The sequence below is a fragment of the Camelus ferus genome, chromosome 14 (assembly GCF_009834535.1).
Source record: "Camelus ferus isolate YT-003-E chromosome 14, BCGSAC_Cfer_1.0, whole genome shotgun sequence".
Lineage (NCBI taxonomy): Eukaryota > Metazoa > Chordata > Mammalia > Artiodactyla > Camelidae > Camelus > Camelus ferus.
The window spans coordinates 24,909,798-24,935,859 of NC_045709.1; the positions used below are offsets into that span (position 1 = coordinate 24,909,798).

The following is a 26,062-nucleotide window of genomic DNA, read 5'->3' on the forward strand; positions in this document are numbered from 1 at the left end:
GAGGATGGCCACGTGAGGACACTGGGAGGAGACTGCTGCTGCAGGCCGAGGAGAGAGGCCCCAGGATAACCAGCCCTGCCCACACCCAACATTGGACCTCGAGGCCTCAGAGCCAGAAAGCGGACCTCTGCTGTGGGGGCCCTGCCACCAGCACCTGCTGAGGCAGTGCCAGCCACCCAGTTCAGACTGGAAATGCCGAGCGTGTTCAAAGGTGTGGCCCTGAGCCAAGTCCACATGGAGAACCCCCGTCTGGCAGGGGGAGGATGCAAGATGCCACCGAGGTCCCAGGACTCCAAGTGGAGCCACAGCCACCACCCCTGCGTCCTTCGTCCCCAAAAGGAAACAAAAGATTCCACTGAAGGCTTGCGCAGACCCAGCACCAGAAGTGCCCGCGGAGGCGTGCAAAGGCGCCCGCTGTCTGGCCCCGCTGCCGTCTCTGGGGAGAGGCAGAGGCCCTGGAAGGAGCCCATGCCTGCATGAAGGGCTGCTGGGCTGACCTCTGGCCTCTGACTTTGTGCTGATGTCACAGGGGCCACCTAGCAACGGCCCAGGGTGCACTCGGGGCTCGTGGGGGGTCAGAAGCCATGCTCTCTGTCTGAGGGCTGCACAAGACCTGGCAGGCATCCCTCTTCTTTCTCGAGACCTGGAGGCAGTGGAGGATGGAGAAGGACACCGCGGCCGCACACAGGAGGCACCGGCTGGGCCCCGGAGCCCCTCCCTCCACCGTGGGCCCCGGACACCTCAAGGCAGCCAGCGACATGGCTGAGCTCCAGAGGAGCAGGAGTGTGGGTGGCCTGCACCAGAAGGGCCACCCTCCCAGCTGCATCGAGAAGCTGTGCAAGGAGCCAGGTGGGGTGGCGGGGCTGGGCGGACGGCACGGGGCGGGTGGCTCACCTAGGGCCGGTGGGGGCCTCCTCCCAGGCCCACTGCCCCTGCTTAAGATCCTAAGGCCAAGGTGGAGGGCGTTGGGCGCTAAGGTCTGCAGGCAGGGCCACCTGGGGTTGGGGCAGTGCCTGGGGCTTGAGGGGAGCAGCCTGGGGCTGGGGGCTGGCTGGAAGCTTTGCTGAGGGCGGGAGGAAGGATGAGGACAGACAGAGACCTGGACCCCCGGGCCTGTGAGGGCATCAGCTACATTGAAAGACGGTTGTCACATGGGGGCCGGCGCAGGAAGTGTCCCGGGTTTATAACAAGGCCCTGGGCTGAGCCCTGCTCCTGCTGCAGCGAACCGGTCCTCACCGCGGGGGCAGCGGTGAACACAGGGCTGGTGCCACTGGTGTGTTTATGCCTTACACCACGCCGTGTTTCCCACTCCGGCGTATTTCTAAACGTGCCAGGTGGGGTCGTGGGGTGGCCGAAATAGGTCGTGGCCCCGAACACCAGATCCTAGTGCAGCGCTGCCCTCGAACATCAGCTGTCCCAGGGCCGCAAGACCCTGCGTTGTGTTGTCTGAGAGAGGGGGGGACTCACCCAGGTGTCTGCGGGGCCACCGAAGTTCTGTTCTCCCAGGAAGTTCAAGCCAGCAGGTGCCCTTTTCTGAGACTGTCGGAGACCAAGGAACAGAGCAGTAAGCAGGAAATACAGTTTGCTTGTTCAAACCCTAGGAGTGACTTGCAGAAGTCCTGGTGGAAAATCCTTGTTCTCTCCACATGAAAATCCAAAGGTGCGCTGTTTCAGGAGGAGGAGATGCTGGATGGGGTCTCTGCCCCCTCGTCTGTTACCGTCCCCCCGGGCCTCTCTTCTCAGGCTCCCTCAAGAGGGGCAGGGTCCCTAACACAGAGGAGATCCACTGTAACCTGCTCAGGAAATATTCCAAGAAGCCACGGAGGGCATATTCCAAACAACACAGGCCACGGGCCAGCCACTAGTGGGACTCAGTGAGGACTGGAGGGAAGGCTCGGTTCTGGCCGTTTCTGGACCTTCTCACCCCAACCCTGGGTCTGCAAAACTGGATGGAAGGCACCTTCCCAAGTGCTGCATTGTCGTGCCCCCTGCACACCCGCCCCTGAGGCCCCCGGCCTGGTGGGGCTCCCAGACCGTATTGTAGGGGCCGAGCCCTTGGAGGTCCAGAACCTGCAGGAGGCAGAGCAGGAGGCCTCACCTGCACATACCAGGGAAGGCTGCCCTAGGCCTCACCATCCATTCGGTAAAATGGGAAGAGGAGCAGCCTCGCTGAGTCCCCAAGCTGACCAGGACTTGACGGTCACGCACATAGGGAGCCCCAGGTACCAAGGTGACACAGGTATAGGATGTGGCCCCAGACAGCTGGCTTGGTGGGCTGGGCCGGGGCAGGGCCAGAGGGAGCCTGTGGGATGCGCATCCAGCTGGGCCCTGGAGGAGCCGGCTGGCAGAGGACCCGCGAGAGGCCATCGCTGTGCTCCTGAGCGAGAGCTTTAAGTGCTCGCATGGACCCCACATCCTGACCTCTGGCTGCACAGAATCTGCCCAGGCTGTCGCCCTCACCAGGCCTGCTTCTGCTCCAGGGAGGCCCTGTCCAGAGGCGAGGAGGGGCTGTTCCATTCCCAAGGGTGGGCTCCAGGCCTCAGGCCCCTCTGCTGGAACAGGACCCGCTGAGAACTTCCACAAGTTGGACATGGCCTCGTGCTGCAGAGCGGGTAAGGGAGCGCGCTCATCAGAGTTCCGGTCTAGTCTGGTCATGCGGAGGGTCCAGGACCCTTGCCCGGCCCATGCCTGCCCTGCCCTCCGCTCACACCCCAGCCGAACCCAGACTTACAGGGGGCATCTCACATTGGAAAACACAGTCTGCACGTGGTTTGATGAGCGTTTAAAGCCCAGCTGAAGAGAGGCAGCAAAGCAAGCGCTCTCTCCACATCCCAGAGCAAAGCTTCTGACGGCTGCCCCCTCTGGGAGGCCCGCCTGAGGCCCAGTGGGAACCGCGCCCACGCCCTCTGCTGCCCGGAGGCCTGTTGGCTGAGCCCAGCAGGTGTGCCCAGGACCCAGATAAACAAGATCTTCCTTAGAAAAGGGACAAAGCAGGGAACCTACGTTCATATTTTTACTTTAGGAGAAGGCTCGGGGGCAGGCAGGTGTTTTCCAGCCCCACAAGTGCTTCGGAGCAAAGAAAAACCACCCTCTCGTTTCACCATTCTTCCCTTCTTGCCACACGTTCTAGGAAGGAGCACGTTTGAAGATCTGTCTGGGACAGACCATGTCTTTGGAAACATTCACACACTGGCCCACGTGCACACGCATGGACACATGAACACACGCGTATGTGTCCACATGGCCTGGGGGCTGCTGAAGATTTTCCCAAAGAAGTCCTCATTAAATTCCTGCCAGGAAACCATTGATTCTGAGCTTTTCTCGCTGAGAGCTGCCAAGTCCTGAGATATTCTCTGAAGACCTGCAGCCACCCACCGCACTCTCACACACCCCCCTTTGCCTTCAGGGTTTTGTTTCTGGGTGGCCAGGGCCTGCCTGGGGACGGCACAGCCACAGGTCAGCAGCGCTCTGGGCCTGTGTTGGCACTGTGAACAGAGAAGGGCGCACCACACCTAGTTCCCATGTTCAGGGAGCTGGGCCCAGAGACTGAGGGACACGCGTGGGTGCCAGGGAGGCCAGGTGTGGGGAGACACGCCCTCCAGGAAGGTCGCTTAATACAGATGGGGCCAGGAGCCCGTGAAGGCTGGCGCTGGAGGGCAGCAGGGCCAGGGACCTGCTCTGGGGTCAGGGTGGGCAGTGTGTGGGAGTGGGAGGACCAGCAAGGCTGGGATGCAGGCAACTCCCAGGAGCCAGGCAGTCACCTCCTCTGCCCGGCAGGTGCCCCGGCCCTGAGGCCTGTGATGAAAGGACACTGACTGGCCGGTCGGACCACCAAACTCTGTAGGAAGTCCTCCAGGAGACCAGCTGCTCAGAGGCCCTGCCAGGGGGCTGTGTTTGCATCGGGGCCCTGGGTGTGTGTCAGGTGCTTGGGGACAGTATGGAGCAGCTCCAGGGACCCCAGGTCTCAACCATCTTGGACTCACACATACCTGCACAGTAATGGGACCTGGAATGTCAGCGACCTTGAGGCCCCCGGAGGCTTCCTCTTAGATCCCCATGGGGGCAGGAACACCCTCGGGGTCTGCACGCTCCCAGGAGCGAGAAGTCTGGGTTCACCAGGAAGCGATGGCCTCCCGCTCTGAGCTCAGTTCACGAGGCTCACACTCTCTCCCGCTAAGGTCGCCAAAATACAGCTTTCCCTTAAGGTCTATGGACAAGCGCTCTGCAGAGGCGGCTGGAAGAGCTGCTCCCTCATGTCAGGCAGGTTCTGTGATCTGGGTGCCCTGCTCGCCTCACCAAAGAGCCCTCCTAGCCAGGCACAGTGCGCCTGAGAGGAGCCAGGAGGGTGTCCTGGACCAGCAGAGTGTGGCTCAGATCCCACCTCCTGGGGCTGTGTCATGCCCTCCCCCGCTGGTTGGTGGAGAGGAGCCCAGGGGAATGGCCAGCAGCAGAGGACCCCACCTATCACTTCCAGCCCCACGCTCTGCAACCAGAAGGACTTCAAGATGCCTCCTGGATCTCACACATTTATTGGAAAGGCAATGCCTTATGCCTCACCCCGAGTTCCACTGAGAGAGGGCAGAGGCCCCTCGGTGACCTGTGTGGGGTGGGGAACTGGCCCCGGCTGTGAGCCTTCAGGGCTCCAGCTCCCATCACGCAAAGTGCTGAAGGAAGGGATTACAGGGAGGCGTCCTGGGGCCTGGGGGTCCCGGGGGGACGTATCGGGGTGAAAATGCAGACTCGCTTCGGTCATAGTCACTAGTCATCGGTGGACTGCTGAGCCCGGAGCTGCAGAGAGGCAGCACCCAGCGCCCCGCGGGTGGCCCACCCACCTCGACACAGGCTAGCGACAAACACTGATGCTTCCTCCTCAGAGTCCAATGACGAGGACAAGGACGTCAGAAGCAACGCAGAAGATGCCAGCTGGTGAGTGGCCTTTGTCCACCGAAACAGCTTTATAGAGATGTGAGGAGGACACAGGAGGCCTAGGGGCAGGAGTGGGCACACCGAGGTGGAGATGGAGGCCCCAAGGAGCTCAGGGCATCCAGAGAAGGCCTATGGCTCAGATGGGAGGCCTGTAGGCGGGTGACCCAAGGCTCTCAGGGAAACAGCCCCTCCTTGTCCCCCTGGGGGCCCCTCCAGCCAGCCGCACCCTGGCCCTGGCGACTTGGAGCTGGCCCTGTGTCCGAAAACATTCCCACTCGAGTCTCCAGAAAGGAGGCGTCTTATCTGAGAGCTGGCTGGGCCTGCAGGAAGTCCCACCTGCTGGGGCAGGTCCGGGTGAGCAGCCCTGCTGAGCACTCCCCCCTCCCCCACCGCCGGTCACCCTCTGCCCCAAGCGGCCTCTACCACCACCCGCCCTCCGGCCCCAGGAGGCAGGAATCCCTTCGGTCCCGCCCTCTCTGCTGACGCAGGGGCCCCGCTCGCTGGGCTGGAGCTGCTCCCAGGGCTGCCGGCCCATGAGCCTCGATCCAAGCCCCTCCCCTGGCCCTGCCGCAGCCAGGCCAGCCCAGAGGAGGACAAGCGGGAGGAGCGCCCAGACGCCCCAGCCAAGGTGGATGACGCGGGGGAGCCAGTGCTGCTCAAGGCCAAGGAAAGCATCCTGGAGGCCAGCAGCCAGGAGCAGCAGGACAGAGGGGAGAGCGAGGACAAGCGCGCCCTGGGGGCTGAGGTCAGGCCACTGTCCTCTGACACTTCTGACACTCGTGCCCGGCCACCCTCGGGCCGAATCCTGCCTCTATTTACCTGTTCAGTGTCTTCTTACAGGAACAGGAGCCAGAGTCCGTAAAGCTGGGTGACCTTCTGGAAAAAGAGGCAAGAGCTTTTCAGTTTAGTGACAGAAGTCATATGGGGATACTTGTCAGGGCTGGTCCTGCTGTGGACGCCTGGGCCCAGGGTCACCTCGACCGAGCCCTGCCTGAGCCCCAGGGAGCCTTCAGCATCCAGCTTTGTGCTCTTGGCCCAATGCCGGGTAACCATGAGGGCACCGCAGGCCCTAACCCCAGCCTGCAAAACAGTGCAGTTGCTAATGGAGCAGGGGCCGGGAGAGAGGTGACCTCAGCCTAACCTTGGCCAGGGGACCCCCAGCCCCTTGCCTGTGCAGCCCTGGGGGAGCGGTCCTCATGGGACACTTTCTGAGGGAAGTGCTTTTTCCTGCCTGATCTCATGTCTGGATGGAGAGGGCCAGGGGCACCCCACCAGGGTTTACAACTGATGGCTCTTGGCCCACGTCCAGGGGTTCGGGGACATCCTCCACTCCCCAAGGTACTTCTCTTGGCGTTGACTAAAATGCTACACTGGCAGCACCTTCTGGGCCGAGCCAAGGTGCCTGGTTAGAGACCTGGGGCAGCCCTGAACCTTCTGGGTCCTCACGTCTCTATGGCTCGGGAAGAAGGCAGGTGGGTTTGTGGGGGCAGAGTTCAGGTGCTGCCCAGGTGGTCAGGTCTGCAGTGGGTGTGGAGAGACCTCCCCTGTGGACATCACCTTATCCAGTGGCCCTGGTGCTCAGGGCAAAGGTCAGGGGGGCAACCCTCTGGGTCCTCGAGGACCTGAGAGAGGTGAGCAGAGAGGGTGGGAGGCCATAGCCTGCTCCCTCTCTACCAGAGCTGCCACGGATGCCTGGGGACCCACACTGCCAGCAGCCCCCGCCCGTCTCTCAGGGCCCCAGCGAGCACAGTGAGTATCTGGTGGTCCCAGTGTAATTGCCCAGGTCCTAGCTGCCACAGGGCTGGGAACCCACTCCCCTTCCTGGGAACCTGTGCTCCCCACAGCCCGCTGAAGCCCGGCACCCACACCTCTTTGGTTTCATCGACAGAAACCATCTGTGTTTGTGGAGATCGATCTGGGAGACCATGTTGAGGAGGTAAAAAACCCGCAGACAACAAAGCCAAACCACCCACCAGAAGATGGCTTCTCAGGGCCAGCAGGCAGTTTCCAGAAAACTTTCCCAGGCACATGTGTGCTGGTCAGCAGTGCCAGCAGAGCCCCGGGGTTTGAGGACTGACCAGGGGCCCAGAGGGCACCTCACCTCTTCCTCATTCCCCTCGCAAGCTGGACACATTTCTGCACCACCAGAGACTCTAGGGCCTGGGTCAACCCTTGAGGTGCCCCTGGACCCTGAGAAGCTCTGTGGAATCATGCTGGGGTGGTGGGAGGGCACAGGCTCAGGAATCAAGAGGCCTAGCTGCTACAACCAGCTCTCCTGTGGATGCACACGGTAGTGATGATGGTGGCACTCTGGTGGTGCAGATGATACCTAACACTGAGGCTTTCTGAGTACCGGGCACTGTTCTGAGGGCTTTACAGAACAACGCTGGAGTGTAGGTACTGTTACATCATCACCACCACCACCACCATCATTGCCAGCATGGTTATCATCGTTGTGTTCATCACTGTCACCACACCTACAGTGCAGTCATCATCGCCATCATCTTCACCACCGCCACCACCACGACAACCACCACCACGACCACCGCCACCACCACCACCATCACCACCATCATCACCACTACCATGACCATCACCACCATGACCATCACCACCATCACCACCACGACAACCACCACCACGACCACCACCACCACCATCACCACCATCATCACCACTACCATGACCATCACCACCATGACCATCACCACCATCACCACCACGACCACCATCACCACCATCACCACCACGACCACCATCACCACCATCACCACCACGACCATCACCATCACCACCACGACCACCATAATCACCACCACCATCACCACCAGCATGGTTATCATCACTGTATTCATCACCATCATCACACCTACAGTGCAATCATCCTCACCATCATCTTCACCACCACCACAATCATCACTACTTTCATCTCCGCCACCATCATCACTGTCACCACCAGCATCACTGTCACCACCAGTAGCATCATCACCATCATCATCACTCATCATCACCACCATCATCACGATTGTTATCACATCCTCATCATCACCATCAAAATCACCATGATAACACCATCATCACCTTGTCACATCATCATCATTTTCTGCAAAAAGAAGTGGTTGACCCAGTGGCCTGATTAGGCCTTTCCAACACAATTATTCTAGGATGTCCTTCTCCATTACTTTGCTATAGGGAGCAGTCAGCCTTTTTGAAGTTTTTTGTTCTTTCTTGGCAAATGTAAACTCCTCTCTAGGGTTGTTCTTTTCCAAGCTGCACCTTCCGTCTCTTTGCCCTCAGAACAAGCTGAGGGGTAAAGAGGGCTGGTTATTGCCCCCAACCACAAGGCTGTCATCAGAGCAACATGGGCCCTAAGGACCCAACAGGGGCAGAGTTGGAACTAAGGGCCCAGGTCTTCTGGCCTACAGTCCAGAGGTCATGGTGGCTCACATCAGGGGGTCCCCTAATTGGAAGTTTCCCCGGATGGCACCCTCCCCCATCCCCTAGACTGCTCCTCCCACTGCCCACAGGTGGTCCCCTGCACCATGAAAGAAGAGAAGCGGTCCCAGATGGACATGGGGGATTTGGATTTGTCGGAGGACGAGTGAGTGATGGGTTCACACTCGGGAAGGTGGGGGCTTTTTCTCCATCACACTTGCTGGTGGGTAGACCCAGTCCACATGCTTTCTGCCTCCTGGGCACACGCAGAGACCCAGGCATCTACTGAGGCTGGAGAAGCTGAGGTGGCATCACCTTGAGTCTTACCGCACCCCATATCCAGACCTCTCCCCCGATCAATCAGCCAACAAGAGGGCCAGAGGGGAGGGAGGGGAGGGTGGGAGGAAGAGGAGAAAGTGAGGGCAGGGCAGGGGCATGCCTGGCCGCCAAGGGCACAGACCTTGGTCCTGCAAGCTTCGGAGGACATCCCTGCGCCTGCTGTCTGGGCAAAGCGGGCCAGGCCTGGGGGCCGGGTGGGAGGCAGAGTAGCCTGACTGCCCCCTCACCACGGGAAGTACTGGGAGATGTTTGCCCACAGGCCGTGGGGCTGTTGTGTTTTAGACAACAGAGAAACACAGAGGAGAAAATAGCAATTTACCCACCTGCCACCGCTCAGAATGAACAACCGTATTAAGATCTCAGCTAATTTGCTTGCACATTTAAAAAGAAATACTTCTCTACCTACTTTGTAAAACTGATACACGGTCATTTAAAATAAGCAAAACAGTGTGAAACAGAGCAACACAGAGGAAATGTTTTAAAGGCCCGAGTGCCGCCTCTTGGAAACAGCAGGTTCCCTGCAGGAGCACGTGGCTCTGAAGTAGGACTGGGAACAGAGTCAGGACCCGCGGGCACACAGGCTGGTGAGCTCAGGCGCCTGGGCCTTCCCGGCGCCGTTTCCCTGGGTGTCCAGCTCTGAGCGGTCACAGCTCCATAGCCCTTGCTTACTTGGCGCCTGCTGCTGCCTCTCCCCAGGTCTGTGTGCTGGGGGAGAGTTCCTGTGAGGAGCTTTGTCCTCACGTCCCCTCTGACCTCCACTCGCGCAGCCGGCCACGTCGGCTTGCCCCGGCCCACTCCCAGTCCACCCTGGAGACAGGACGGTCTTTCCTGAGCACATGCCCACTTCTCTCACATTTCTTAATGGGCATGGTAATGGCCCACACTGGACGCAGCCTGGCAGCCCCACCTTCTGCCCCAGGCCAGGTGGTCCCAGCCCCACCCTCTTGGTCTCTTGGTCTCGACTGCTGGCCCCCAATACTCAGGGGCCCCAGAGAACCTGTGGGACAGAGCCAGGCCCAAGAACCAAGCCTGGCTGCTGGAGACTGCTCGGTTGGCAGGACGGGATCGGAGATGGGCCCCCGCTACGGTCCTGGCCTGGACACTGGCCGGGGTTGGGGGCACCTGTCTGCCCTGCTCAGCTGCAACCCCTCGGGGCTAAGCCTTCTCTGTTCGGCCAGCCCCCTCGGGCACTTAGGCACTAGCAGCCCATTAGCTGCCTGGTGGGTGCTCTGGCACCAGGCCCTGGTGGTCCCTGAATGGGGGAGGGGTCCACCGCCTCACTCCAGAGGCAGCCCCAGAGACCACCGTCCAGGGGAATAAGCACAGACTGCGATGTTCTGGAAAACGGCGGCACTGGGCATGGCCAGCTGTCCAACAGGGGCGCCTCTCAATGGCCAGGCTGAGTAGGGGGGAGGGGCTCGGCCCAGCTTGCCTTTAAGGTCTCCTGTGTTCAAGGCATCCCCTCTGATGCAGAATACAAGAGACATCCTGGGGTGGCTGAAGAGCTGGGGCAGCCGGGAGGAGCCCCTCCGGCTGGCAAGCCCTGGGCCCCCCCCACCCCGCTTGACAGCATGGGGGTAGAGCGGGGTGCTCCTGTGCCTCCCTGGCTGAGGCACCTCACCACCCGCCTCGGTCCCCAGGACCAGGACCAGCTGGGTGTGCTGCCTCCCATATGTCAGCAGAAGAAAGGGGAAGGAGAGCTCGTAGATGCTGGAGAAGGTAATGCTCCCTCGGGGCCGGGCTGCGCGGGACACGTGGGGACAGGAAGGGGAAGGGGGCCAGGCTACAGCTGACCTCCTCCCAGCCTCCAGGGTCCGCCCGAGACCTGGCCCCTCTGGCCGGCACCCCGGTGTCTGCACTTCTGTGTCATGGGCTCACCCAGACCTGGGAGGGACCAGGGAGGCAGACAGCGGCCCTGAGAGACGCCACACCTGTTTCAGAGGTGCCGTGACCACCCCCTCACCTGTTCAGAGGTGCTGTGACTCCCTGACCACTGGGAAGTGGTGACACCATCTTTAAAATTACACAATAAAGAGTGAACGGAAGATGTGTCCCCCTCTCCCGTCCCTCTCTAGGGCCATCCCTTCCTTCCACGCATCTTGTCCCAGGAATGCAAATTAGGGAGGTGCTCAGAGACATGGTGGCTGAGCCTCCCAGGTCACACGGTCCTGCAGCCCCACACTTCAGGTCCAGTTAGACCCAGAACGAGTCAGGTTCCACACGCGCCCTGTAGTGGGCAGGGGCCCAGCACTCGGCCCCACATCTACAGGAGGCAAGGGTCAGCCCCAAGGAGAGCCACCGCTGCCAGAGCACAGCAGGACCCCAGGCAGGTTGGGCGTTGTTCTCTGAGGACCTAGGAGGCCAGGCATCCTGGCAGCTGGGCCTGGGAGCCAGGAATGCCACACGAGAGATGCTGCTTGCGGCGACAGCTGGCAAGAGTAGGGCCACAGCAGGGACCCAACGGGGCGTCCTGAGTGCAGCCAGCCGGGTCTTGGCAAACTGACTGCCACAGACCATCTTGGGGTTCAACCCAAGACCATGCCTCCTCCTGAAGACACACCCCATTCCCCACCCAGCAGGCACGCTCACTCACCCTCACATGCACACACATGTGCACACACAACGCACACACGTGCACATGCACAGGCTTGCACGCCTGCACACATGAGCATGCAGCATGTAGGAGGCCGTGGGAAGGTGGCGAGCATCATCTCTGAGGCCAGAGGTCAGAGGAGACAGGTGACACCCTCAAGGGCCACCGTGTTCATCACCTCAGCTCTCCACCAAGGGCCCCTGCTGTGTGAGTGGGAGAGCAAGGAGGCTGAGAGACACACGGGAGACAGCAACAAGCAGCCCGGAAACAGGCTGTCCTGGGTAGGGCCGTGGCGCCGCGGCCTGGCTGTCGGACCCGCCGGCCACAGGAAGGCCGCTCTGCCAGCTGCTCCCAGGGTCCTTAGAGGAGCTGCGCTCAACTGACCCTGCAGCCCCCGAGCGGCTGGGACCACTGCTCGTCCCCTGACAAGGAAGCATCAGCAAGGGTCCCCCATCCCAGCCTCCACATGGGCAGCCCCTGTCTCCCTACCCGGCCACTGAGAAGGACACCAGGAGAAGCTGTGGTGAAACAGCCAGAGGAGGCCCCTTTGGCCTGAGTCATCTTACTGGTTCCTCTCTGCCCGGTGCTCGGCCACAGGCCAGGAGGGTGACGTGCCCCTGGTCGGCCTTCCTCCCTGCTCGTTTGCCATCCATCCCCTGCTGCCGCATGCGGCTGGCCGGGTTCAGAGACACGTGCTAACTGCACTGGCCATGAAGGAGCCACACGTGTGCGTAACCTGGCTGGCTTGGTAGTGACCTCTCATTGGTTTAGAATGTAAACCCTCTGAAGTCAGATGAACCTCCCATGTCGGCTAGTGGGCCTGTGGGGGAGCCAGCCTTGCAGATTGAAAAAGAGCAGATGACCTGGAACTCTGTACACCCAAGAACAGTGAGAACCAGTAACCGCTGCTGGTGCACCAAGTGTCCGCCTCCCACCTGGGCACCCAGGTGGCCGGCGGAACTGCTTCTGCCATGTCAGCGCTGGAGCTCGGCCGCGGTGCAGCGGGCAGCTGTGGGCCCAGGCAACATCGACATCTTCTCAAGCCATGTTCACATTCAGGGAAGGTGAGAGCCAAGATGCCCAGGCTGCCTGTGAGCCATCCCCTGGCCTCAGGGTCCCCCGACTCCACCTGTGGGGCACCAATGCAGGGTCACCACTGCCTTGGCCAGTGGTCCCGTGAGTGGTCCCGGGAGTGTTCCCGTGCTGCCCTGGACCCTAGGCCTGACCCGACTTCCTCCTCTGACTTCCCCCAACCCCATGGCAAGGCCTTCAGCCCCTCCTCCCAGTGTTATTATCCTCCCCCAAATTTTTATTTTATTTTTTAACTGTCTTTTTTTAATGGAGGCCCTGGGGATTGAACCCAGTATCCTGTGCACGCTAAGCATGAGCCCCATCACTGAGCTACACCCCCACCCCGGATCTAATATGCAGTGTCCTCGTGGGCAACGTGAGAACTGGCAAAAAGCACTGGCTTGTCATCTCACTACCTTTAGATCATCACTGTTAGAGTGTTCACCCATTTCTCCTGCATGTGTGACATACACAGAGACAGAGCTATATGTGGAGGTGGGTAAATACAGCTTTTTTACAAAATTGGCATCACTGCACCAGTTTCTTTTTTTACAAGTTTCCAACATGTCAGAAGCTTTTTCGGGGTCGTCCACGAACTTTTGCTGAGAGGCCAGCCAGAGCCGGGCACTGTTGCACATGCTGGGGACACAGCGATGGCTGAACGGACCCAGGCCTCGTGCAGCTTCCACGGACAGATGGACACCCGGCACATCTCGATTCATCTGCACGCAGCCCCGTAAAATGAGCTGCTTCCTCTGAGAAGCGATGCTCCCGGGGCTGTGCGCCCCGGCTAACGCGCACGCGGGTGAGCGTGAAATGCTGATGCTGGGACCGCCAGGACCCAGCTCCGGGAGGGAGATGCCAGCGGTCGCAGTGATGCGGCTCCAGTGGCAGACACCTCGGGGGCGGGTGCTTGCACTGCGCCAGGTACACTGTCCTGAGCCAGTCTGCGTGTTCTGCGTCACTAATTCTGCAACACCTGCAAGGTGGGCCCCATTACCATCCCTGTTTTGCTGGAGGATGGCAGGCATCCGAGTGTGGGGGAGGGTGTGGGGACCCCCGGGGGATGCCGGCCACTGGCCCAGTCACTAGCCAAGCACCCCCACCAGCTGCTGCTCTGAGGCCCCCGTGTCTGATTTCTCGTCTTTTTCCTGCTGCTCCAAGGAAATGGATGTAAAGGAGTACTTCTCGGTGGAGGCACTCCCTGTGAACCCTGCCGGGAACAGTAGCCGCGCTTGCCGGGCGCGCCCCCTGGTGGTGAGCCTGGCACCGTGCCCTCACAGCCTGTTTTCCAGCCCGGAAGTCACCATACAGACCTTTCACCGAGGAGGCAGTGAAGTGATGCCTCACCACTGTTAGGGATTGTAGCTCTCGTCTAGTTACTCCCCAAGAAGAAGCCAGAACGTGAACATGCTGGTGCTGTCAGCTGGCAGGCGGAGTAGGGCTTGACTGGGCTCTGTGTGCACAGCCCCTGGGCCCCGTGTGCACAGCCCCTGGGCCCCTCCTGTCCAGGGCTTGTAGCTTACTGCAGCCTGGAGGTCAAGTGCACCATGATCTCGTGACCCATGACCCCACAAGCTCTGTGGGACATACAGACAGACCCTGCACCCCTATCTAGAGTCCGGGCACCTCCAGGGGTGGATGATGCTTGGCTAAAATGGAAACCCACCCCCCAAATAGATACTTCCCACAATGCCCTGACACACTGCACACAACAAAACACAGACACGGACTCACTGAAACTGCAACACCCTGAGGCCTCTATGCCCAGTGTCCCCCTCATGTCCCCATGTCCCCCCAATGTCTTCCAATGTCTCCATCTTCCCATGGTGCCCTGTGTCTCTCCATATGCCCCATGTTACCAGGGTCCATGTCCCCAGGTGCCCTGGCATCCCCAGGTGCATGTCATGAGGAGCCTCGAGTCTCTCTAGATGCCCTAGCATCTCCAGTGACACTGGGCACAGAGGGCCCGCCGTGGAGGAGGATGGAGCTGAGAAAGGACGGCCTGACTGGTGCATGGGTTGAGGGGTGGGCTGGGGGGACTAGGGGCTGCTGAGGACTTGGGAGGTGAGAGGCTCACCAGGACCCATGGGCCTCCAACAGCAGCACACAGAGAGTCATCAGGACCAGCCCGGACTGTGCAGAGGGGACAAGCCCCATCCTGTCCCCTGAGCTGTCCCTTCCCAGAGCACGGCTGGAGTCTACCGGGCACCTGGGAGGAGTGGAGGGAGAGCCCTGCTTGGCCAGGGGGGCGAGGAGGTCCTCTGGGTGCCAACTTCCCTACATCCTAAAGTCAGATCTGCAGGCTGGGTGGCAGGAAGTCTGGTCAGGTCCGGCTGGACTGCCCCAGGATGCCTCCTTCTCATGGACTTGGGACAGGTCTTCGGAGAGGTGTGCTGTGCACAGAGAAGGGTGGCTCCCGTCAGGCACACGGGACCAGGGCATCTGTGAGCAGAGCCCTTTCTGGTCCTGATGAACGTGGCTGTGGATAAGGGAGCTAGGGGCGCGGGGGAGCAGGGGGGCACACTCTTGGTGCTGCAGGGGCAGCACGAGGTGATCCCATGCTGACAGAGCCTGGAGACCGAGGCAGGGAGTAGACGAGAGGACCGAGGAGCACCGAGCAGGGGACGCAGGCTCCAAGGGGCCCGACACCCTGCAGCCAGCACGCGGATCACAAGCACACCTGCCGCTGCCGCCTGCTTTTGCAGTCGAGAGTGCAGCCCTGTGCTGGGGCTCTTGAGGCTGTGTCCCTGAGTCTCCCAGCACCAGGGCCTCCCCTGGCCGGGACTGCAGGTCTGGCTTCCCTGTTTCCACCAAAATAGATCAGGGTGTCCCAGGGCAGCCCTGGTGTCACTGAGGTCACCAATCAGCCGGGCCGAGATGGGGCACTGAGGCCACATCTGCTTCGTTCCCCGAGCTGCTGGCACGCACTTCCGTCCCAGGGGTGGTCCTTGCTGAAGCGGTCCCACCACTCCTGGAATTTCTGCAGGAACGGTGCTGGGGGTTAAGCCTGCTCCCCATAGGACAGGACGGAGTGGAACGGCCTCAGGCCCCAGCTCAGAGCACGGAGCTAATTAACCTAGCTGACTGCCTGACCCCACTCACTACCTAACCTGACTTAACCCAACTACCTACCTAACCCAGCTGGCCACACTTGTTAGCTACTGCCTAACCCAGCTAACTCCTTAACCCAGTGAACTACCCACTCAGTTGCTACTGGCCCAGCTGACTACCTGCTCAGCCCCTTTAACCAGCAGCTCCCGGGCAAGGATTCTGCTTGTCACACGGAGATGTCGTCCAGCACCTACCGTGCTCAGGATCCCCGCCTTGGAGAACCGCCCGGCAGCCCTCCACCGTAGGCCCTCCTTCCCATCAAAGCTGTGGGAGCTCCGGCAGCAGCTCCAGTGCAGCTCCATCTCTGGGTGCTGTAGACGTCTGTCCTTGGGCCCCTGAGATGGCTCCTCTGAGGTGAGGTCACCCAGCACCCGAGGGGCCAGAGAGCTGGCAGACACCAGGGAGGGGCTGGACCCAGTGAGGCTCCAGAGCTTCTGCAGAGGAAAACACGTCTCAGAAATGAAGGCTGCGTTCCACGAGCATCGTTAACCATATCTGCAAGGACCTGGACGAGCAGACAGTAGTGGGCCCCCAGCCTGCCCTCCAGCCGCCTGCAGGGAACTGGGTCGAGGGACAGATTAGCCCCTCTGAGAACTGACCAATCAGCAAATGTTGGCCTCAGGGTGGCTCCCATGGCCATCCACTAGGCTCTGCCCTGAGTTCTGCCCTGTCTACAGACTGGATAAGGCTGACAATTTCCAGTAATTTTCACAAACCTGAAGGAGAGGATCAACATGTAGAAAGCAGACTCCAGATTCGAAACCTCTCAATAGACAAATGGGTAAACCTAAGATTAAACATCACACAGACAATTTAGTTCAAACCACGTGGGGCTCTTGACTTGGCGGTAGTTCACAGAAGATTTGGTGGTTTTAGTGGACCACAAGTCATATGAGCCATGGTGTGGCCATGCAGTGTCTGGGAGAGGGCGACCTGCCTGCTGTCTTCAGGACTGTCCCCTTGCACACCCGGCGGGGCAAGCCCAGCTCCAGTACGTACACAGTTAGCACAGGTGAGACTTAACCCATCAGTCACTATGTCGATTGTCCAGAGGGCATTTGGAGGGAGGGCACTTGGGTGTGGAAGCAGCGGTCCTGTGGGAAACAGCGGGGGGAACAAGGACTTTATTCAGGCAGGAAAGCTACCCTGGGGTGTCCCACGAGCCCACAGAAGGTTCCCTGGCTGCCGCGGTCAAGACCGGAGACTGACTTAACCTGGTGTGAGACTGCCCTCCACATGAGAATGGGTAACCTCCCCCGGTTAATGACTCTCCGTGTGGCAGGCCTGCCTGTGGCTGGTCCTGGAGGGCCAGGAAGTGAGGACCCCAAAGGACTTCACCATGACATGACCTTGCTGGGACAGTCAGGGTGGCCGTCTGCTGAGTCTCAGGCTGAAGCCAACAGCCATCTTGGGGCACAAGTCCTGATTCTGCAAACTCCCTCGACCTGCATGCCCACTGGAGCTTGTCGGCAGCAGTGAGGTGCAACTCCGCTGGGGCTGGTTTTCTGTTCCACTTTCCTGTATTTGTTAACGGCCGTTCTCCTGGGAGAAGAGCTGTGCTCGTCCTGGCTCACCAGCCCTTTCGGCCGGCACGGCTCACACGCGTCTGTGGATGAGAATCCACCACCACGTACCTGCTGCTCTCGGGTCCCGTCTGCGGCTCCCGGCAGTGCCTTCAGGCTGCACCCTGGGTCTGTGACTAGCCCCCACTTCACTAATTAATTAAATCTGGGAGCGTTTCCCAGCTTTCTGGCCAAACAAGATGTTCCGGGCTCACCCCGGGTTTTCCCTGCCCCAGCAGAGTGGAAACTCAGCCGCTTCTCCAAGGACCTGGGCCACACTCAAAAGTGGAAGCTCCGATGGGGGGTTAAAGTCCTAACTGAAAAAGCTGGGAGGAAACCCTAGGAGGAAAACTGACTCGGTGGTGGAGACCGGGGGCAAACCTCTCTCTGCAGACGCCCTCTCCAACCCCTGCAGGAGGGTGGGGGGAGATGGGTGGGGGCAGGCAGCCCGCAGGGGCCGGTGCAGACGCCGTCTCCGTCCTGGGGAGCAGACCAGAGCAGACCCGCACCCCTGAGTCTACAGTGCCGCCAGCTCACAGGGGCCACGGCTTGAGTCCAGAACGCACGGCCACTCGTGGTCTTGCCTGAGAGGAGGCCCTGCCCCTGGAGCAGAAAAACAGCCCCCACCAGGAGTGCTTTGCTGGCCAGCGCTTTCTGAGGGGACGCTGAATGTGGGAGGGTCCCCTGCCCTAGGGTGGCCGGGGGGGGGCTCCCCTGCAGAGCTGGGGGAGGGCTTAGGAGGGGCCCTGGCTCTGTGCTGGGGTGCTGACTGGGTAGAAAGCCACAGAGGGGTTCTGGGGCTCTAGGGGGAGGTGGGCAGGCATGTCCTGGGGAACGGCCCCGTGCTCACTGCAGCAGAACCGCGACCAGAACCTGCTCACTGTCATGTCTCCTCCCCACCCTCTCCTGCCGGACGTCCGCTGCTGGAGGCCCCAGCTAACTCTTTCCACAGTGAGTCACACCCAGAACTTCCACACACTGCAGACAGGTGACTCACTTGGCCCTCACGTGAAACTTCCGAAGCAGGTATCATCATGGGCTGTTTTGCAGACGGCAGCCTGGGCCACAGAGACACACAGCACCCAAGTGCAACCTGGGCTCCAGCCTGTGGTCAGTCAGGGCCTGACCACTGCCTTCCGGCTGGGGCTGGAGCTTGTGCTTGTGCCCATTTCACAGCAAGGAAAACTGAGGCAGCCTCAAGACTTCTCACCCAGGGCCTGTGGCGACCCTGGTCCAGCACTCCCTCGGGTGTGTCCCCATCCCCTGTCCTGGGAGGTCACCCCACCGTGGGCACCATGGACACAGGGCGGGTGCTGGCCCTCCTGGGTTCAGGAAGGCTTCCCCTATAAGGGGAACTAGGGGAAGCCAGGGGAAGGCTGTCTGGAAGGGGTGCTGAGCAGTGGGGGGCGGCTGAGCTAAGGGTTGGAGGCAAGAGAGCACTTGGTGTTTCCCGGAGTTTGAAGTTCAAGGTGGGGACGTGGCCGACCTGGCTCACCGTGGTGGAGCAAACGCGGACACCCCCGCCCACCCCAGGCTCCGAGTCCTAATCCCCTGATAGTGCTAGATCACCTCACTGGTGAAGAGGACTTCGTGGGTGGGATTAACTTAGGGGCCTTGAGACCGGAGTGCCCTGGGTACCCAGGTGGGCCGGTCATAAACCGTTCAATCCTTGTAAGCGGGAGGCTGTGGGGTGGAGGCAGAGGGAGGCTGGGAGACACCTCGCTGCTGGATTTGGACACAAGGGATGGGCTGTGAGCAGGGACGGCAGGTGCCCCTGGTGCCAGGCCTCGGAGGAGCCCCGTGAAGCCACGTCTGACCCCAGGCTCAGGGCTGGAAGGTAGTCAGTCGGCGGAGCCTGGGGTCATGTGGTGAGAAGCCAGAGTCCCCCACAGTGGCGCTGAGCTGCAGCTGCCAGGCCCCCGGTTGTTTCCGAGGGGACTGTGCTGAGTCTGGGGCCTGAGCAGCAGGTGTCCAGGACTGGCGCTGCCATCGACGGGGAACCAAAGTCCAGCCCGCCCGGCAGTGGCGTTGCCCAGCATGGAGACTAAGTCTGGCCGCAGCTGGACACACTGGGGCACAGCAGGCAGCAGGGGTCCAGGAACTCCTGTGTCGCCCTCGTGACTCTTCCCGCCTGGAAGCCGCGCTCGCCCCCAGGCTGATTCCTGACTGACTGCACTTCTTGGCTCTTAAGTTGTGTCTGACTTTTCTAACTCCGGGCTCTTGAAAAATCCTCTGAGCTTGATGAAAACCTGTTGTGTGTGAGTGTCTTTTCTGCACAGGTGCCCTTCACGCCTGACGGAATCCCGCCTCTTGCTGCGGCTCGGGGCACGCAGCCTTTCTGCATCTGAAGATGCCGTTCCGTTTGTGCACGTTCCACGCAGCACAGGACCACTCAGATGCAATCACAGTCTGTGAAGCTGCCGGTTGCGGCCAACATTTGGCGCAAAGGCTGGCTTGGAGGCCGCCCGGGGCTGTTTCCACCCTGAGGAAGCGCTGGTGCCACCCACTCCATGCCTGGCGTGTCTCTAGGGGCTGGGGGGCCAGGAGCAGAGACAAGATGTGAAAATAACGCCCAGCTCCAGTCTCCTCGGCTCCCAGCCTGACCAGGAGCCCTGGAGCCCAGCACAGTTTACCCCAAACAATGGTTGCTGCAGAAACAGGAGCAGGCGGCGGCGTGGCCGGCAGCCGCAGTCTGGCTATGGAGGGACAGCTATAGGGGACTCAGGCTACCAAGTCTCGTCCTCACTAAAGAGGAAAAGCTGGGTCTTCTGAGAGCTATTTAAGAGGACAACTTGGAATCCAACAAAAGCAAGGGCGGTGGAACCAGGAGGCAGCTCGGCCCGAAGGCCAGCCACCCGAGGCTCTGTCTGGCCTCAGCCAGGGCCCCACTTCACAGCAGGGGACAGCGGCCAAACTTTTATTGGTGAAATAGCACATGGGGGCCAAGTTTGCTAGGAGAAAAAAACAATGACCCGGGGCCAAAAAAGGCTTTTGGGAGTGCTTTCCACTTTTCCTCCAAGCAGCTGGAGGTCCTGGGGTGGAGGCATCACCAGGCTGTCATGCCTGCAGAACCAGGTCCTGACCAGGGAGGGGAGTGGGGACCCCAGGGGGCGAGGAGGACAGGCCTTCTGTGGCCAGGAACTCGGGCAGGGCTGAGAAGGGGTTTGCAAGGTCAGGAGGAGAGGGGAGAGTACTCTCTGAGTGGGTGGAAGAGGGGCTGGGGGCCGGGCTTGCCTCGAAGGTGTCTCCCCGCAGCTGATCCGCTGCCCAGGCCACCCCGTGCCCGCACTCTGGTGGCAGCAACAACCCTGCTCAGGGCTGTGTGGTCCACGCCCCATTTTCGGGTGTGAGTTCTCTTCTAGTACATCCCCTCTGGGCTGGTTTCAGGGGACCTTCAACCAGGCCCCTAGCAAGTGGTTAGTTCATGTGTGAACCCGTCAGGACCCTGAGTTTCCCCGGGGTGCCCGAGGTCAGGCACCAGGGGAGCGGGGAGGCCCAGCGCCAGGGTCTTGTGAGGCCTGGGCCCAGAAGCAGTGCAGGAAGGATTCGGACCCAAGCATTGCAGCCCAAGAGGGAGGGGTCAGCGAGGCCATGGGGAGGCGCACGGGTCGTGCTCGGGGTCACCCAGGGAGCACACAGAGACTGGGCTGAAAGGCCGGGTTAGCACCAGGCTTCCAAAGGGCTTGAACGCCGGGAGAGGAGGAACTCTACCCCAAGCTGGAGCGGGAGGAGTTTTTTGGGTGGGGAGGCGGTGCCGTGAATACATCTGAGGGCAGAGCCCACTGCACTTCAAGGACCCCCTGCACTGCCGGCTCTGGGGGGCTCTGGCGGGCTCTGGCCTTCCTGGACTGACCACACAGAACCAGAGAAATGGGCAGGAGAGTCTGACCCTGGGCCATCTGGTCAAGTTTTTAAAAATATATTTCTTTGGGTGTAACTTCATTGAATTAAAACTAAAGAGCAATAAACTGCATGTGCCTAAAGTATATAATCTGACTGTTTTGGAGTGTGTGTTTGAGACAAAACCATCACCGTTTCCATCACTTCCCTGAGCAGCCTGCTCCCAGACACCGGTCACCCGCCTCCAGTCACAACAAATTAGTTTGCACGTTATGCATGTCACACGACCAGAACCAGACACACGAGCTGGTCAGGGCTCTGAGGCTCACCCCCGGCCATTGTGTTCCTTCTTTTTGTTGTGGAACAGTCCCCTGTGTCTGACACCAGTCTGTGCACACACGCACCCAGTGACAGACGTGGGGGTTACTCCCGGTTCTGTTGCCGGTGGATGCAACCGGTGTTCCAGGTTCTTGTCCCGTCCCAGAAAGAATTCAGAGACACGATGCAGTGGTTAAGAAAAGTAAAGTGAGGACTTATTAAAGGATGGATGGTACACTCTCAAGGGGAGAGGGGCAGCTCAGGTGAGTGGCTGCCCTGAGTTTCTTTGGCAAGTTAGTTACAAAGGGTGTAAAAACGAATGGGTGGAATATTCACCGGGGAGGGCAGGGTCTGGGGTTGTATTCCCCGATCATCATCCCAACTCCACCTTCCCAAAGGGAGGAGGGGTTTTTGTCCTTGTTTAGTCTGGATCAGAAGTGTCCTGGCGTCAGTGCATGATGGGGACTTCCGATCTGCAAGGCCAATTTTATTGAAATGAGGGCATAATGAGCAAAAGGTTACATTCAGACACTGGAGATTCCTGCCTTTTCTCACCTTTCTGTGTCTGTCTCCAGGCCACTCATCACCCCAAAATTTGTGACCACTTATCAGCCCAGAGGTTTCTGCTTTCCTTTCTCTGCCCAGGGACCCTGGCGCTCACAGGATGTCTGTTGTCCTGCATTTGGCCTGTGCCCCTCCTTTCTGCCCATTCCTGCCATGTGGTCTCTGTCCGCCTTTCTCTGCTCATATCTAGCCATCTGCCTGCTCTAACAGTTTCACAATTACAAATAAAGCTTCATGCACACTCCTTGGCGTGGACACGGTTTTTATTTCTTGGGTAAACGTCCGGGAGTGGGATGGCTGGTTGTAGACTAGCATATGTTTCTGTGATTTGTCTTTTCTTTTTCTTAATGGTGTGTTTTGAAGAGCAGAAGTTTTTAATTTCAATGAAGTCCAATTGATCAGCTTTTAAAATTGTTTCATGCTTTTTCTGTTCTAAGAGATCTTTGCTTACCCCAAGGAACAGACTTTTCTCCTGCGTGTCCTTGCAGACGTTTTACAGGTTTAGAATTTACATTTACTTACAACCCATTTTGAATTATTTGTACGTGTGTTGTGCGAGATAAGGGCCAGTGTTCCCCCTACAGAAGGATGTCCAATGGATCCAATGCTATTTGTTGAAAAACTTCCTTTTCCCATTGAGTTGTGTTGAGGCCTTTGTTGAAATTGATTTACCACATATGTAGCAGGTCTGTTTCTTTTTTAAAAACTGATTTTTGAAAGGAAAATCACAAGACTGTTTCTTCTAAGTTTGTCCCTGCCTCCTCCCACCACACTTGACTCATCTCCATCCAGTCTGTCTCAAAGATTCCTAAAAAGTTAAACATATATCTAGCACGTGACTCAGCAGTTGCACCCCTGGGCATTTATTCTGGAGAGACGAACATTTATATCCATACTAAACCCGCACACAAATGTTCACAGCAGTTTCAGTGGCAATAGCTGGAGCCTGGGGACACCCTGGTTGCCCTTCTGTGGTCACACAAGCCCTAGTCCACCCTGGAAGAGAGCACTGCTCGGAAGCGACCACCGGGACACAGACCACGGCACTGCACTGGGTGCACTCCAGCCTCAGAGGCTGTACAATGTTCCATTTGCATGATGCCCTGAAACGACAGATTATTGAGATGGAGAAGAAGTTGGGGTTGGGCAGTCCTCTGTGGGACCGTACATTTTGGGTCTTGAATGTGGCTGTGGGGTCTACACATCACAGAATCACTGCACAAGTGCACACTCGAAATAAAGGTGAACCTGCAAACCCAGTCCAATCGGGCGAGCTCTGGAGCCCAGCTAACCTGTTGCGCCAGCGCGGAGCTCCTGGTTTTGATGCCTGTCATCGTGCAGGTTCCACCTCGTGGGTCAGCTGAGTGGTGGGTATGTGGGGCCTCCCGGTACTACTTTCCAACTTCTTGTGAAGCTGCAGTTAGTTTAAAACACAAGGTGAGAAATAAAAATACCTAGAAATAAATTGGACAAAAGACACACACAAGACCCATATGTGAGAATTTAGAACCATCACTGAAAGCAACCAAAGACCTAAGTAAGCGAAGAGACACTGCGTTCGTGGGACGGAAGAGTCAGTGTTGTCAGCATCGTCAAGACGCCAGTCTCCCGAAATTAACGCGTAGCATCGACAGTCTCAATCAAAATCCTGGTAGGTTTTTCAGTTGAATTCCACCAATCGTAAACTTTCACCCAAGAGACACCAAAGAAAATGAAAGGGCGAGCAACAGAGTGGGAGAAAATATTTTCAAAACGTTTCCAACCAAAGGCTTTTACCTAGAAAATACAACGAAGCCTCGCAACTCAGCAATAGGACGAACGATTCAATTTAAAATGGACAGAAGATCTGAATAAACACATCAGCAAAGACACACAAAAAGGACACTGAACACCGTTCAGTCATTAGGGAAATGCAAGTGCAAACCCATCACAAGACACCGCTGCGCACCCACTAGGGTGGCCCAAATTAAGAGGACTGACGGCCAAGCACCGGTGAGGACGTGGGGCCACCGCGCTCCACAGGCTGCTGGCAGGAGTGTAAGGCAGTAAAACGACCTTGGAAAACAGTTTGGCACTTTCTTTAAAAAATGGAACATGTGACCATACGGCCCAGACATTCCCTTTCTAGGTATGTCTGTGCAAAGACTGGCTGGTGGATGTCCATTGATAGCCAACTGTGGAAGCCACCCCAGTGTCCACTAACAGGTGCGTGTGTAGAGTGTGACATACACGCAGGGAAAGCCGCTCGGCGTCGGCAGGGAAGGAGTCATCAGCGCCTCAGAAAGCACTTCCTCTGTGTGAACAAGGCAGCCCTGTACGAGTCCATCACAGGACGTGCAAATTAATCCGTGGTGACAAACAGGTTCGTTTCCCCTGGACAAGGGGAACTGCAGGGCAGGCGGGAACCTGGGGTGATGGACAGTCCACCACCGTCTCACACCACAGCAGGTGTGTCTGGGTGACTGCATCTGAAGTGACTGTTGTCCGTCTAGAGTATCTCACTAAAGCCAGACAGTGGACAGAAACCCACGAGTGGTGCCCTGTGGTGACCAGAGGGATTTAGGTCAGCAGAGCCCACGGGGCTCGGGGGACAGTGACCCAATCTCACCCTTGAGTCCCACCCAGATGTGACTAGAGGTCCAGGAGGGGACACTTCTGGGGAGTGACAGACAGAACAGAACAGCCATGATTTCTCACTCCAGAAGGCCTGTGGTTCACCCAGGACTCTCCCGTAGGAGCTGAAGGAGCCCCACGGCCGGCCGGCACCTCCCTCCTGACCACCTGTCCCCTCGGTCCTGCTGCCTTCCCCGTGGACAGGCCTGGGTCCACACACTGGAGGAAGGGTCCTCGAACTGTGTGACACCCACAGTGGAATTCTATCCAATAGAGTAGCTACTGGTGAAATAAAGCTATTTTTAAGCAGGACAAGAAAAACAATGTAACTGTTTTCTCTGCCCTCTGAGCCGCTGCCCCTCCCTAGTGTGCGTTGTGACACGTGAACTAGGTCCCCTTGGAAGACACAGGAATGCCTACTCACCGAAAAAAAAAAAGCAGTTTTCTCCAGGACCAGCCAGGTGACTCCTTAGAGATAACATTCCTCCCTCAGTCCTGTAGGGGGTCTCGATGGCCCACCACCCCCACGTGGGACTAAGGAAACCGTCAGTGTGTTGCTGTCACTTGTGACCCTTTGTCTCAAACACTTATCTTGCTTCGCTTTGACGTCAAGGGCGGAACGGCCCTCAGAGCTTCTGAAAGTCCGTCTCCTGGGTTATAGCCGGCAGGTTGGCTCAGGCACGATTTTCCATCTCTTTCTTAGATAGACCACTGATTAATTTTTCACCGGCTCTTCACAGTGAGTCTCACAGACGTAATTAATGTTTAGGGAAAGCCGGTTTGAGTCCATCCATGTCAGGGCTCAGGACAGCAAAGGGTTCCTTTCTGGCCTGATAGTTGATCCTGTAAATCCACCCATTTTGCTGACGCAGCGGGCCGGTGGGATCAGCCTCCATGCGGGCTGGGCTGCTCCAGACCGGCTTCAGGCGGGACCTCCGGCAGTTCAGGTCGGAACCTGCGCTTCCCCCGCCTCCTTCCAGAGCACTCGGTGTGGCCCCAGGAGGCTGGAGAGCTGTGAGCTGCCCTCTGCCAGGCCTGCCCTGGCCCAGGGGCTGACGAACACAGGGCCTCCCACCTTCTTGGCTCCGCAGGGATGCATCCTGGGGCTGGAGGGGAAGGGAGGGTGCGGAGAGGGCTGCAGGCAGCCAGCAGAGGGGAGGCAGGGAGGAGCAGGCCACCAGCCTGGGGTCTGTGGCGAAACTTCACCTACTCACTTGGCTGAGCATCTGGCGGTTGGAGCTCTTCCCCCCAGGCTAAGATGGCCAGGGCTTAGCTTCCTCTGACCTGGGCCTAAATCCTGGCCCGCCAAGGTAGGGCCCTGGACTTCTCCCGACCCAAACACAAGGCCTTCTCCTTGGCATCCAGCCCCTCCCATCCTGGACAGAGCAGAGGGGCGCGGTAACCCAGGGAGCAGGAGAGGTCCCCCCGAGCCCCACTTGGCCTTCTCTCCTCTTCCTTCCTTCATCTCCGGACTCTGCTCCAGGCCGACGTCCCTCAGCTCCGGCCCTCTGGCCTCAGTTCCTGTGAGGGGAGGAATCCGTTCTCCCTCCAGCCCGGCTCACCCCCGTCCCTCCTCTGCAGATGGATGTTCCCCAGGCCATGCCATCTGCACAAGCTGCACGTCCTGCCGTGGCTCAGCCCTTTTCAGGAGCCCTTGATGGCGACCCCCACCTTGCGGGGCGGGAGT

General features: G+C 59.0%; 2 long non-coding RNA genes across 2 annotated transcripts; both read right to left on the bottom strand.

The window, feature by feature from the left end:
- Nucleotides 1–661: 661 nt before the first annotated feature.
- LOC116668494 lies at nucleotides 662–16,810 on the bottom strand. Its single transcript, XR_004325597.1, has 5 exons — nucleotides 16,478–16,810; nucleotides 16,195–16,265; nucleotides 15,673–15,912; nucleotides 5,746–5,802; nucleotides 662–1,539 (listed from the first exon to the last, which is right to left on the bottom strand). It is a non-coding gene; the product is annotated as an uncharacterized LOC116668494 (long non-coding RNA).
- A 5,197-nt stretch (nucleotides 16,811–22,007) lies between these two features.
- Nucleotides 22,008–26,059, bottom strand: LOC116668616. Its single transcript, XR_004325837.1, has 2 exons — nucleotides 24,800–26,059; nucleotides 22,008–23,176 (listed from the first exon to the last, which is right to left on the bottom strand). It is a non-coding gene; the product is annotated as an uncharacterized LOC116668616 (long non-coding RNA).
- Nucleotides 26,060–26,062: the final 3 nt, after the last annotated feature.